Raw genomic sequence first — 15817 nt, forward strand, 5'->3', positions numbered from 1 at the left:
CGTTTGGTGCATATCAGCACGACATTAGCGGTGATGTCGTTTGATAACACTCAAAGGATTTTAAATTGTTGTCTTTTAATTTCAAAAAAACCAAAAAGATTTTAGGTGAGTTTTAATATAAACTTTATAAAAGCCAAAAAGATTTTATTTCTACTTTATTTTCGATCGTACGATGTTGGAGCTCGAGTCTTCGTTACCTGAAACCTGAACGAAAACCGAACTGACTAAATCTTCATAAACGGTCAAAATTTGCAAGTTTTGAAAGTTAAACTAAAATTGACAAATTTATTAAACTTTCAAACTGTCGGACGGTGTTTGATAGTGACATGGTCATCAGTGTGTCATTTGTTTATGTTAACTATATTCCAAGCAGTTGTTCTCATTACGCGTTTAGATTTCTTGCATGTGCAGATTCTAAAGGCTAGGAGAACATGGTCGATGACAAGCTTCGGAATGAAGACACGACATGAAGGCACTCAAAAGATGAAGATGATCGAGTTGCCGCTGGCCATCATCAACACCACAAGGATCTCACTTCATAAAGATCAAGTTTTTCACGAGCATAGCTCAAGGGGGAGCTTATGTTAAGGGGGAGTTTGTCAACACACTTCCTACATGATACGGGTAGTTTGTTGATACACTCTCTGCTTTCAATCCGTGAAGACTTTGAAGATCCTCCGACTTTGAAGACTTGAAAGGACATCAGAGTTTTGAGAACTCGAAGACCAAAGACCATCGAAGTTCGAGACGAGTCTACAACTATAGAAGATAAAGACAAAGCTACAGCCAAGGGGGAGTTTGTTGGTGCACTTGTGTCTGTACTTTGTCTGTATTCGGTCACGATGTAAACGATGTCCTTGTCAGTCTTGTAAGTTGACCAAGTCAACCGTCCTCCTGGTTTGACTCAGTCAACAGTTAGTAAATTTGATGTAAGTTGTCTGACTCGAAGGATGAGTGATCGAAGGATAATGTAGATCCTTCGATCAACTCGAAAGATATGCTTCGATTGATAGACCTCGAAGGATCATCCTTCGAGGTCCTTGTTGATCCTTCGAAAATATTGTATTCGAAAGATGATCCTTCGGACCATCTATCGGATCCTTCGGTCAGACCTGCTGTGTATGGGTATATATATACCCATGCAGTGTGTTGTGTTAGATAGATGCACACAGACAGAAAGATAGAGAGAGTTCTTGAGAGCATTCTGTCCGAAAACACACACACACACTTGAGAGTTTGCAATACATGTTTGTAAACATTGAGCTTGTAACCGAACCCTTCATTCGTATTAATACAAGTAGTGTTAATCGGTGAACCTTGTGTGTTTATGTTTGTGCTTGTGCTTGTTTCATCCCGGTTTGCTTGCTAGCTTGGATTCCGCACTCGCTAGTGGGTTAGTATAACAAGGTTTAGGTTCGTCATCCTCCGACAAGGGACCTTCAACCTATACGTTGCGTGTATAAACCATGGATCTCAGTGCCTAATAACCAATCATTGCACAGAAAACAAGGTTTATATACGCTGTATATAGGTCTCTAAGCAGCGTATATAAACCATCTGAAAATTTGGGGTCATTTTGGTAGGTTTGAAGTATCAGTTTTTCACAAGGTTTATATACGTTGCGTAGCGACCTATACGTAGCGTATATAAAGATCTGAAAATGTCCTTTATACCATTGTGTTGAGGCTGCACGAAGCCAAATACAAGGGTAGTTGTGTCATTTTTGTCTCATACGCTGCGTAGGGATCTATACGCAGCGTATATAAAGCTCCATTTTTGTATTTTTTGTGTATTTCTTTGTTTATTTATAAATAAAAAGAAAATTATTTATAAAAAAAACAATATTATTGGTCATACAAATATAAATTATAAATATTAAAAATAATACAAATATTATGAATTATAAAAATTAAAAATAATACAAATATTATGAATTATAAAAATAAAAAATAATACAAATATTATGAATTACAAGACCTACAGAGAACCTATACGAGACTTACACTATACACTATATGATACGATACGATATAACACCCTATAGGCCTATAGGCGAGGTTTAGGTCCCGTATTGACCTCGTATAAGCCTATAAGTGTGATAGCGTATCGTATCGTATCGTATGGGTGTAGTTTAGGTCTCGTATTGACATCGTAGCCTATAAGTGTGATATCGTATCGTATAGGTGTAGTATAGGTCACGTATTGACCTCGTATAAGCTTATAAGTGTGATATCGTATCGTATAGGTGTGGTATAGGTCTCGTATTGTCCTCGTATAAGCCTATAAGTGTGATATCGTATCGTATAGTTGTAGTATAGGTCACATATTGACCTCGTATAAGCCTATAAGTGTGATATCGTATCGTATAGCGTAGTATATGTCCCGTATAAGCCTATAGGTGTGGTTTAGATCCCGTATAGGCCTATGGGTGTGGTTTAGTCCTCGTATAGGCCTATAGGTGTGGTTTAGGTCCCGTATAGGTCCTGTATAGGCCTATACGGGCCCTAACCCACACCTATAGGTCTATACAGGACCTATATGGGACCTAAACCACACCTATAGGCCTATACGGGACATATATACACCTATAGACCTATACGGGTGTTATATCGTATCGTATAGTAGCCTATCGTGTTGCATCGTATCGTATCGTATCGTAACGTATCGTATCGTATAGTGTATAGTATAAGTCTCGTATAGGTTCCATGTAGGTCTTATATACGCCTATAGGCCTACACGGGACCTAAACCACACATATAGGCCTATACGGGACATATATACACCTATAGACCTATACGGGTGTTATATCGTATCGTATAGTAGCGTATCGTGTTGAATCGTATCGTATAGTGTATAGTGTATAGTATAAGTCTCAGATAGGTGATGTATATGCCTATAGGCCTATACGGGACATATACTACGCTATACGATACGATGTCACACTTATAGGCTTATACGAGGTCAATACGTGACATATACTACGCTATACGATACGATATCACACTTATAGGCTTATACGAGGCCGATTCGTGACCTATACTACACCTATACGATTCGATATAACATTTATAAAAAAAACCTTCATATACGCTGCGTATAGGTCTATACGCAGCGTATATAAAGGGTCAAAAAGACCATTTAGCCCTTCATTTGGGGCTATACAAAGCCAAATGCAAGGGTAAAAATGTCTTTTGACCCTTTATATACGCTGCCTATGGGTCTATACGCAGCGTATAGTGTGAAAGACCATTTTACCCCTGCATTTGGGGCTATACGCAGCCATATACAAGGGTAAAATTGTCTTTTTGACACTTTATATACGCTGCGTATAGGTCTATAGGCAGCGTATATAAAGGGTAATTTTTATTTTTAACCACAAACTTGTGGTAAAAATATACTTTTTGACCCTTTATATACGCTGCGTATAGGCCTATACGCAGCGTATATAAAGGGTGAATTTAAAAAAAAACATTTTTAAGTATCGTATCGTATAGTATAAGTCTCGTATAAACCTCGTATAAGTCTCATATATGTCTTGTATCTGCCTATAGGCCTATACGTGACCTATACTATAGTGTCGTACCGTATCGTATCGTATCGTATCGTATCATATCGCATCGTATAGTGTATATTATCATATCGTATCGTATAGTGTATAGTATAAGTCTCGTATAGGTTCCATGTAGGTCTTGTATATGCCTATAGGCCTACACGGGACCTAAACCACACCGATAGGCCTATACGGGACATATACACACCTATAGACCTATACGAGTGTTATATCGTATCGTATAGTAGCGTATCGTGTTGCATCGTATTGTATAGTGTATAGTATAAGTCTCGTATAGGTGATGTATATGCCTATAGGCCTACACGGGACCTCAACCACACCGATAGGCCTATACGGGACATATATACACCTATAGACCTATACGGGTATTATATCGTATCGTATAGTAGCGTATCGTGTTGCATCGTATTGTATAGTGTATAGTATAAGTCTTGTATAGGTGATGTATATGCCTATAGGCCTACAGGACCTCAACCACACCTGTAGGCCTATACGGGACATATAAACACCTATAGACCTATACGGGTGTTATATCGTATCGTATAGTAGCGTATCGTGTTGCATCGTATCGTATAGTGTAGTAGCGTATCGTGTTGCATCGTATCGTATAATATATTGTATTATTTACCAATAATATTGTTTTTTTATAAATAATTTTCTTTTTTAATTTTTATAATTCATCATAGTTGTATTATTTTTAATTTTTATAATTTATATTTGTATTATTTACCAACAATATTGTTTTTTATAAATAATTTTCTTTTTAAATTTTTATGATTAATAGTAGTTGTATTATTTTTAATTTTTATAATTTATATTTGTATTATTTACCAATAATATTGTTTTTTATAAATAATTTTCTTTTTTAATTTTTATAATTCATAATAGTTGTATTATTTTTAATTTTTATAATTTATATTTGTATTATTTACCAATAATATTGTTTTTTATAAATAATTTTCTTTTTTAAGTTTTATAATTAATAGTAGCTGTATTATTTTTAATTTTTATAATTTATATTTGTATTATTTACCAATAATATTGTTTTTTTATAAATAAGTTTCTTTTTTAATTTTTATAATTCATAATAGTTGTATTATTTTTAATTTTTTTAATTTATATTTGTATTATTTACCAATAATATTGTTTTTTTATAAATAATTTTCTTTTTTTTATAAATAAACAAAGGAATACATAAAAAATACAAAAATTGAGCTTTATATACGCTGCGTATAGGTCCGTACGCGGCGTATATAAACCCTTGTTTTCTGTGCAATGATTGCTGATAAGGCTCTGAAATCCATGGTTTATATACGCTGAGTATAGGTCTATACGCAGCGTATAGGGCTAACCCTATACGCTGCGTATAGACCTATACTCAGCGTAGGTAAACCCTATGTGTGCAAATAGGCAAACAGGGTGTGCAGATAGTTAGAGCCATTAATAAACATTTGTCCAACCTTTTCGTCTCGTAAAACTATGCTAACTAAAACAAGAAGCACTCTAGGAAAATATAGATTTGGTAGGCGCGGATCGACCTAGTTACATCTCTATGTTACATCATACTTACATTATACTCTATTATATCATATTAATTGAATTGTATCTTATCATATCATATTAATATTAATTGGATTAGGATCAAATACAAAGGATCCTAATTATATCATATTCATTTTACTTTATTTAATATTTGTATCTAATTTTAATATGAGTAAGGTTAACATACAAAAAGCCTTATCATACATCACGTAGGAGACAATGGTAACCGTTGGATGAGGGGTATAATCACGCATGGGACCACATAATCACGCATGGGACCACATAATCACGCATGGGACTATAATCACGCACGTTCTATGATAATAACGCACGTTATATTTTTTGTCATGTATGTTAATGTAGGTTAAGCCTTGAAGTACATTATATTTTCCCTTTTAATATAAGGGTATATTAGTAAGTTACATAAATCATTAATTTGTATTTTTTTTCTCTTTATTAACTAGCTAAATTAAATTTGCAACTTCTTTTCAAAATATATACTTTTTCCAAATTAAAAAAAAAAACAACTTAATTTAAAATGTAGAATAAATTACTAGGTGTGTAGGATAAATTACGAGTTGTATAGGATATATCTCAAGGTGTGTAGGATAAATTTCAACTGTGTTGGATAAAATTTTATAATGTGTAAGATATATGTAGGAAAATTTTGATATGTGTAGGTTTTGTAGATTATATGTAGGATAATTAATAATTAATTGACTAATAAACTAAAGAGAGAATAATTAATGATATAAGTTATAAATGAAATAGCATTTTACTAATATGTCATTTTTTCTTTTCTTCTCACATTAAATTTATTCTCAAATGAATCTTCTCCATATATAGAATAGATATTATAGTTGTTGCAAAGAATATAAATGGTATATTACAATTATTTTATTTAATTACAGCTTTTCCATTTATAAAGAATACCTAATGCCAATGAGCTAGTGGTGGAATGGCTGGGGAAAGACTTGGTGTTCTTTATGACCCAGTTTCGACTCCCACTCTCTCTATTATATTTTGCGGCATCCAGGTGAAAGTCGAATACGGGTGGCGCCGGTTCGTCTTGGATCGAAGACCAGGTTTTACCGATTATTCCACTGTCGGCCATGTGGAGGTTGGGTTTCCACGCATCTGGGAAAGCAAAGGGGCCGGTGGAGGTCGATTAATCGACCTTGGCCATATTGTCCGATGTCACGGTGGTTGCCACGTCGTTTCTTGCCGTTTAAAAAATAATAATAATAAAGAATACCTAATATTTAATGATATTTTATTATTGTTGTTTTTTTTTTCTTTGCTTTATTCACTCTATATATACGTGTTACCTTGATATGCTGCAGAATACCTAGCGCACAAAAGAAACCCTAGCCGCTTTTAAGATGTTGGCATCTTTTCCGGCGTCGTGCCTCCGGCTAATATACGAGACTCTCCTCCATCTGCGTTAGTTTAAGGTAATATGTTTGTTTCGTTTTTTTAGGTATTTTCTGATCTGTAAAGGGTTTACTTGAGAATTTAAATATTTATCTAGACACAAAAGGATCTGCAGATGTGCAAAAAAATTATTCGTAGGGTACAGTTATGTTTGGTGCTTATTTGATATAACCGCGTGTGGTTTTATTTATATATAAGAGTCTTCTGTAGAAAAGAAACTATAGTCTCCACTTAATATAATCCATCCAAGCATAACGAATTTACCATAGCTTCTTCTTTGTGTTTTCATTTTTTTTAACTCTATTTTTTTTAATTTTGTAAAACATATCTATTAAATTAGGATATAAGCCAGGGAACATATGAGTGGTGGGTGATATTTCTATACATTGAATTTTTCTTTCATCACAAATGCAATATTCTTTGTTGGAAAATTTCTTAACAAAATACATAAAGATTGATGTGTTATTAATCTTTCCTGGAGTATAATATATTTATACATTTGAATCAGATGATAAACGGTTTATCACTAGAAGTTTGCTGTATCAACATTAGGTAGATAAGAAGTTTTTGGCTATTGACTGTGGATGAAGATTATACTGGGGAATTACATATTCAAGGACACATAGAGGGATGGTCATAAATTGGTTGGAGGACACTAAAGTAAAGCCGTTCGACCATCCAATAATAAGTCTAAGTTCATGCACTATCTACAGAGTAGTTGTGGTACTTTTTGTGGCTCGCCTACAAATGCTTCAAGCGTTGAGGTGGATGCAGAGGTAGTTTCTTGTCTGATGTTGATTTACATGTAAATATGTAATCTGAGTTACACTTATAGCAAGTAAATCAGTTGATAATGCTGTTTTTTTTATTCTTAGTGGCTTGCAAGAGTCAGGTAAGGAACATATTATCTATGAAGATTATACTGGGGATTTCCATATTCAAACACACAGTGGCCGAGATGATAGGGAATGCTTAATCAATGGGCGTTAAGGGGGATGCTTGGTAGTTCCACAATGGGCAAAAGTTCTTGTTCCAGTAAAAAAGCTGCCGACAAATGTTGGATCGCGTATTAGAAACTATGTGTATGAAGCGTTAAAGCAAAATCAAAGTTATTCCAAGATCGGGGTCACAACATGCGAGATTGGCTATAATTTTGATGAGTAAAGATGACCTCTGAACCGCGTAAGGAGTTTGAGGAGCCTCAAAGTTATTCCAAGTAGAATGTTGGACATGTAATTTTGATGTCAAACCCAACACTTGTCCAACAGTTGATGTGGGATTAAAAATTCACAACAATATTCTCTTCGGTGGGCTCACGATTATGGGAACACCAAGTAGATAGGAACTCTCTTTGAGGCTGTGAAAACACTCGGGTCAAAACTTCTATCATTCCGCCATCTCAATTCAATTGTTGTGTCTCCGGCTAGTATACACATGAGTCCATGAACACGACCCTCCTCCGTGTGCCATTCCACAGTCGGCTAAAGTGCTAAGATGCATGTCATACATCAAACTTCATGTAATTAGCTATAGCAGCAATCAGACTCGATTTCCCAGTCCCAGGCGGACCATACAACAAGTACCCCCTCTTCCACACCTTCCCAACTATTTTATAAAACTCCTTCCTCTCCCAAAACAATTATCAATTATAACCTTCTTTATCTTTGGGTCCATCGCCAACATCTCTAACGATGGACGGTCCAGGTTTACCTATCCCATGTACCCGCTCAAGTGTTGCAGGCATTGATTTGGATGAACAGGAAGTCTATTGATGAGAACCAAAATCTCAAGGTTGAAAGCTACTCCATGGAGCTTAAGTATGGAGTTACGCGATACACCACATAGTTGTGGTCAACCCTTATTCATAGAAGTCTTGATGAATCAAAACAATGCATAGCTAAGAAGTTTTTGGCTAATGATTGTGTACCAAGATTATACTGGAGATTTCCAAATGAGTTATGTATGGTTTATTTAGTTCTTGTGGTTGTTTTACCCAAGTAACCATTTTAGTTCAATAGTTAACTCATCCAATTTTTTTGTTTATATATTTTGAATAAACAAAAGTTGCCCTTGGTAAAGATAAAAATGCCCTGGAAATTATATTACTCACACCAAATTCAAACAATCAAATCCAGGTCAACAACATACCCATGATTAACTCGAGACTAAATTATCAAAAGCCATCTCTGGCAAACTCCCGGTTACATCATTAACGTCAATAGACCTGCTGAAGTCGGTGGTTCCACCCAATCGCTACCAATAGCTACAAGACCCATTATAAGAACCCAACAACTTTTGTCCGAGCCAACACCACCTCCTTCAAACAAGTAATCCAGATGCTAACCAAATAATCCAATCTGACCCGACTACGTCACCATATCTGCATGCTATTGATCTAACATTGTATCCGGGTTTTATGGCACCCACCACTGAGGCCATCATTGCCGGAAAACCCTAGAACAGCGCGGATTATAGGAACACTTGTCATTATTGTTAGGAACAAGGCACCGGTTTATACAATTCTAATATAAACTTATGATAAAATCTAAAATATGCTACCACTTTTGCTATCATTGATACATCCCCATAATCACTGCCACGGTATCCACTTAAAAACGTATTACTATCGTTTGAGTAGATAATGCCGTAATTCATATTTCCTTTGATGCATCACAATAACGGCGTCGTTTTGGAGATTTCGTGAATCGACCAACGAGAATAACAACAAATATAATATCTGGGTGGGTTCCAGATAGCTTCAACTTCGCTTCCGTATAGAGTTGAATCTGCGGCATTTTCGTAGTTTTAATCCATATTCCATTGGTGTTGATGCAGAAGAGCAAGTTTCCATACTGAATTTTGTAAGTAACGTTTATTTGCATATCTCCATTGCAATATTGTGATCATATTCTTGGTTTGTTGACTTCCTAAGAAGTAATGTAATATTTCCAAATCGGTCATTACAAACTTTGATTCATTGACTTCTTACACGTATTTATCAAATTAGGTGAGTTGCTCATGATAACCAGTTCATCAACATAGAGACATATAATCAGAAGAATTCCTTCTTTCTCCTTTATGAATAATGTGTGTTCATAAGTGCATTTCATAAATTCGTTCTTTTGAAAGTAGTCATCTATTCTATTAACCAAGGCCCTTGGGGCTTGTTTAAGACCGTAGAGGGCCTTTTCAGAAGACATACCTTATGTTCTTCACATTGTGCGAGAATTTTGACCTATTCGGTGCGGGAGGTAAAAAGTTTACTTCATCAAAGCCACTTTCGGGGGATAATCATCATATTTTAAGGCAGCTGTTGATCATTTATTGGATACGGATGGTGCACTGCCCAACTCAGATGGAGCAAAAAGATGTTCCATAGAAAAGTCCGAAACAAAGATCTGGATGGTGTGCATTTGTTTTAATAATATACGAGGTATACTTTATCTTTATTATTCCAAAACAACCCAACCTGTTTTTATTCATCTTCAAAATTTGTTCATATTTGCATCGCAGATTGTTGAGCGACTTTAGCTCTGGAAACCATGATCAACAGATCAAGATATATGGTGTATCACCAACGCAGTGGTGGTACCTGTCTTCTTTTTCAAAATGCTGCAAAACATCCACAGTGCTGCTCTAGCTCTTCGCATCTACACACTTGATGCTGCAATAAAATACCAAAAGACCGCCATCACCTTTGACAAACTGACGGAGGCCCAAGTGTGGAGGATCAAGCCATGGCAGTTCTGGAGGCCCATGATCGAGTTACCAAGGGTGATTTACAAAAAACGACCATAACTTTGGCTATGGGTCTCCGTTTTAGGTGTTCGACTAGTCAAATAGAAGCTCGAAACGAGGAGCACTTTGGCTATGGGTCTCCGTTTCGCTCCAAAAAACGAATTGCAGTGGGAGTTACGAGCACCTTTATGTTTTTTCCATGTTTTATCCCTTTTGTTTTTGGGCTAGTGTTTCGAATTTATGTTTATATTTATGTTCTTCACATGTAATTCGGATGGTCAATCATCAATTTTGCAATAATCATTTTACCATCACTATGCCATATTCACATTCTTACTATTCTTTTTTTTTAACGTAATGTTTTAGTGTAATACGGGTAAGGATACTTGTAGTTTGACGTGGCCAAATAAGTTATGTTATGATTCATGTGGCAATTTGGTTTAAACATTATAAATTTACCATGAATGCTGCAGGCATTGATTTGGATCCACATGTAGATTACTGTTTTGCTTTGATTGCTAATGGCTGTTTATTTTTTCTCTCAGCTGCTTGTAAGAGCCGTGTAAGGAACACTTGATTTCCATATTCAAGCACACATACTTATTATGAAAAAGTGCAAGAAGTATGCTACACGATGTAGCTGCTAATTTTGATAATGAAATGGACCATTCTAACCTCGTGGAGAACAACTTAAAATCCCAAGAGATTAAGTTTGTTTTTGAATCTGCATCGGCGTCCTCTGGATTTTTACTCACTTTAATGTCAAGGTAGAGAAAGATCTAGAAGAACTCTTAGATTCGACTAAAACAACTAAAATGTCCTCGGAAGCAAGAATCTGCAAAGTATGTGGCATTACCCGAGATGATGAAAAGATCTGTTGTGTGACACTGAATGGTGTAATGCAGAGTATTAAACATACTGCCTGAATCCCCCTTGTTTTTTTCTTTTCTGAAATACAATGCTACTGGTATTGTACTTATAAGCAGCAAGTGCGCGATCAACCAAAACGCGTCCTGCAGATTTTGCAGTTAGTAGATAAAAGCAGTTGTCTGGAAGAAAATCTGTATTTGGATATGCTGATTGTTGTGGAGGAAACAGAGTAGAGTATAGGCAGTAAGAGGCACACAAGGTTGGTTTATAACAAAAGGCATAAAGATTGATGTATTTATTTGAAATAAATCCACGAAAGAAAGTTTCATTGTGTTTATTCTGCAGAAAGTATTTTTTGCTCAAGTTTCTTGTTGAAAAGTCATTAAACACCAGCCTTATCTAGAAGAATCTTGCTTAATCGAAAACCAAGCTAGCCAAGCAATGGAAGGCAAGCTATTATCTCCCGTTATCATAATCAATGTATGTTGATAAGTTGTTTCAACTAGCAAGATGAGTTAGTCTTTTACCATGAGTTAAATCAGGAAATTTTTTATGTGATTAATTACGATTGTATTATTTCTTAATCCGGCATGGCACGCCATACATATAATTGGAATTTTGGGGACTCGAGCGGCCGGTACAAAATTATCTCGAACAACCGACTAAATACCAAAACATGGTAACACAATGAAAAAGTTTATATAGAGAAGGTATGGATTGACAAAACTGTTCGAAAGTAAGATGCTTAGACTTGTAAATAAATTAACTCGAATCTTAAGTTGGCTTCCATATATGTTTCTTATTCAACAAGTGAAACTTACTGGATTTATTCATTACATCATACATAGTACGTGGTAGTGTAACAAACTCTTCACACATTTCCAAGAAATGATCACATCATCATTGTTCTACTTTATAATTTCTTGCCTACTAATTTCAAGTCCCAAAGTAGAGTTGATAACTTTCAAGTCCAACACTACAAATGCATACCATCACATATAATATATAATAATATTAATATCTTATTGATAATTATTATTTAGTTTAATCTCCTTCTCATTTATAATATTATTTATTTGAATTAATTATATTTGAACGTTTTGTTTAGTTTGGTATCAAATATATTTTACGAAACTTAAATAAAATTAACTAATATTATTTATCATTTATACATTTACGGAGTTTTAAATAAAAGGTTAAATTTATTGAGACTTCGTTAACAAGTTTGCAACAACAGAATAATCTATTTTTATCACGAAAACCAAACTTTGTATTAATATATTAAATATTTTTATTTTCACTATACAAAATTACATTTACTCAACCCATGTAATACATGGGTTTTTTAAGATATAACTTTTTATTATTTGATATATAAAATAAGATTTATTTAATTCGTACAATACACGGGTTTTTAAGGATATATTTTTTTATTATTTAGTACAGAAAATTACATTTAATCAAACCGTGTAATGCGTATATTTTTAAAGATGTAATTTTTTTATTATTTGGTATATAAAATTACATTTATTCAACCCGTGTAATAAATGGGGTTTTTAAAGATGTATTATTTTATTATTCGGTAAACAATATTACATTTATTTAACCCGTCTAATACACGTGGTTTTAAAGATATAACTTTTTTTATTTTGTATAAAAAATTACATATATTCAACCCGTACAATTTGGTTCTTATGTATATAACTTTTTATTATTTAATATATAAAATTATATTTAACCAACCCGTACAATAAATGAGGTTTTTAAAGATATATTGTTTTATTATTTAGTATATAAAATGTATTTTTTCAACCCCGTATAATACACGGGGTTATAAGCTAATTATATCATATTACATCTCTATGTTATATCATATTACATTATACTCTATTATATCATATTAATAATTGAACTGTATCTTATCATATCACATTATTATATCATATTAATTAAGTTATATCTTATCATATTATAATATCATATTATTACTTATCATATTTTTTCAACTCACGTCTCAACCCCGCCCCATACCCCATATTCTTGGAAGTATGTTAGTAGCAACTTGAGAATATCAGTCGTTCGCTTTTTCTAAATATTTATTGAAAATACCAATAGTGTGTTTTTTTTACCTTAATTAGTAACTCGTTGGATTCTCCACCATACAACTTGTTATATAGGAACTCACCTATGCAACTTATATTGAGTATCAAGTATCACAATATCCACTACCAATACAAGATAACAAATTTGGTTTATATACCATGCGTATAGGTCTCTAAGCAGCGTATATAAACCATCTGAAAATTTGGGGTCATTTTGGTAGGTTTGAAGCATCAGTTTTTCACAAGGTTTATATACGCTAAGTACAGACCTATACGCAGCGTATATAAAGATGTGAAAATGTCCTTTATACCCTTGTGTTGAGGCTATACGAAGCCAAATACAAGGTTAGTTGTGTCATTTTTGTCTCATAAGCTGCGTAGGGATCTATACGCAGCGTATATAAAGCTCCATTTTTGTATTTTTTTGTGTATTTCTTTGTTTATTTATAAAAAAAGAAAATTATTTATAAAAAACAATATTATTGGTAATACAAATATAAATTATAAATATTAAAAATAATACAAATATTATGAATTATAAAGATTAAAAATAATACAAATATTATGAATTATAAAAATTAAAAATAATACAAATATTATGAATTATAAAAATAAAAATAATACATTATGAATTATAAAAATAAAAAATAATACAAATATTATGAATTACAAGACCTACAGAGAACCTATATGAGACTTACACTATACGATACGATACGATACGATATAACACCCGTATAGGCCTATAGGCGTGGTTTAGGTCTCGTATTGACCTCGTATAAGCCTATAAGTGTGATATCGTATCGTATAGGTGTAGTTTAGGTCATGTATTGACCTCGTATAAGCTTATAAGTGTGATATCGTATCGTATAGGTGTGGTATAGGTCTCGTATTGACCTCGTATAAGCCTATAAGTGTGATATCGTATCGTATAGTTGTAGTATAGGTCACGTGTTGACCTTGTAAAAGCCTATAAGTGTGATATCGTATCGTATAGCGTAGTATATGTCCCGTATAGGCCTATAGGTGTGGTTTAGATCCCGTATAGGCCTATAGGTGTGGTTTAGGCCCCGTATAGGCCTATAGGTGTGGTTTAGGTCCCGTATAGGCCTATACGGGCCCTAAACCACACCTATAGGTCTATACGGGACCTATACGGGGCCTAAACCACACCTATAGGCCTATACGGGACATATATACACCTATAGACCTATACGGGTGTTATATCGTATCGTATAGTAGCGTATCGTGTTGCATCGTATTGTATCGTATAGTGTATAGTATAAGTCTCGTATAGGTTCCATGTAGGTCTTGTATACGCCTATAGGCCTACACGGGACCTAAACCACACCTATAGGCCTATACGGGACATATATACACCTATAGACCTATACGGGTGTTATATCGTATCGTATAGTAGCGTATCGTGTTGCATCGTATCGTATAGTAGCGCATCGTGTTGCATCGTATCGTATAGTGTATAGTATAAGTCTCGTATAGGTGATGTATATGCCTATAGGCCTATACGGGACATATACTACGCTATACGATACGATATCACACTTATAGGCTTATACGAGATCAATACGTGACATATACTATGCTATACGATACGATATCACACTTATAGGCTTATACGAGGCCGATTCGTGACCTATACTACACCTATACGATTCGATATAACCTTTATAAAAAAAACCTTCATATACGCTGCGTATAGGTCTATACGCAGTGTATATAAAGGGTCAAAAAGATCATTTAGCCCTTCATTTGGGGCTATACGAAGCCAAATGCAAGGGTAAAAATGTCTTTTGACCCTTAATATACGCTGCGTATGGGTCTATACGCAGCGTATTGTGTGAAAGACCATTTTACCCCTGCATTTGGGGCTATACGCAGCCATATACAAGGGTAAAATTGTCTTTATGACACTTTATATACGTTGCGTATAGGTCTATACGCAGCGTATATAAAGGGTAATTTTTATTTTTAACCACAAACTTGTGGTAAAAATATACTTTTTGACCCTTTATATATGTTGCGTATAGGCCTATACGCATCGTATTTAAAGGGTGAATTTAAAAAAAAAAACATTTTTAAGTATCGTATCGTATAGTATAAGTCTCGTATAAACCTTATATAAGTCTCATATATGTCTTGTATCTGCCTATAGACCTATACGTGACCTATACTATAGTGTCGTATCATATCGTATCGTATCATATCGTATCATATAGTGCATATTATCGTATCGTATCGTATAGTGTATAGTATAAGTCTCGTATAGGTTCCATGTAGGTCTTGTATATGCCTATAGGCCTACACGGGACCTAAACCACACCGATAGGCCTATACGGGACATATATACACCTATAGACCTATACGGGTGTTATATCGTATCGTATAGTAGCGTACCGTGTTGCATCGTATTGTATAGTGTATAGTATAAGTCTCGTATAGGTGATGTATATGCCTATAGGCCTACACGGGACCTCAACCACACCGATAGGCCTATACGGGACATATATACACCTATAGACCTATACGGGTGTTATATTGT

General features: G+C 34.4%; 1 long non-coding RNA gene across 1 annotated transcript; it reads left to right on the forward strand.

The window, feature by feature from the left end:
* The first annotated feature begins 6473 nt into the window (after positions 1 to 6473).
* LOC110925468 lies at positions 6474 to 8541 on the forward strand. Its single transcript, XR_002584484.2, has 3 exons — positions 6474 to 6567; positions 7056 to 7323; positions 7423 to 8541. It is a non-coding gene; the product is annotated as an uncharacterized LOC110925468 (long non-coding RNA).
* The last annotated feature ends 7276 nt before the right edge of the window (positions 8542 to 15817 follow it).

This window comes from Helianthus annuus, chromosome 3 (assembly GCF_002127325.2).
Source record: "Helianthus annuus cultivar XRQ/B chromosome 3, HanXRQr2.0-SUNRISE, whole genome shotgun sequence".
NCBI lineage: Eukaryota > Viridiplantae > Streptophyta > Magnoliopsida > Asterales > Asteraceae > Helianthus > Helianthus annuus.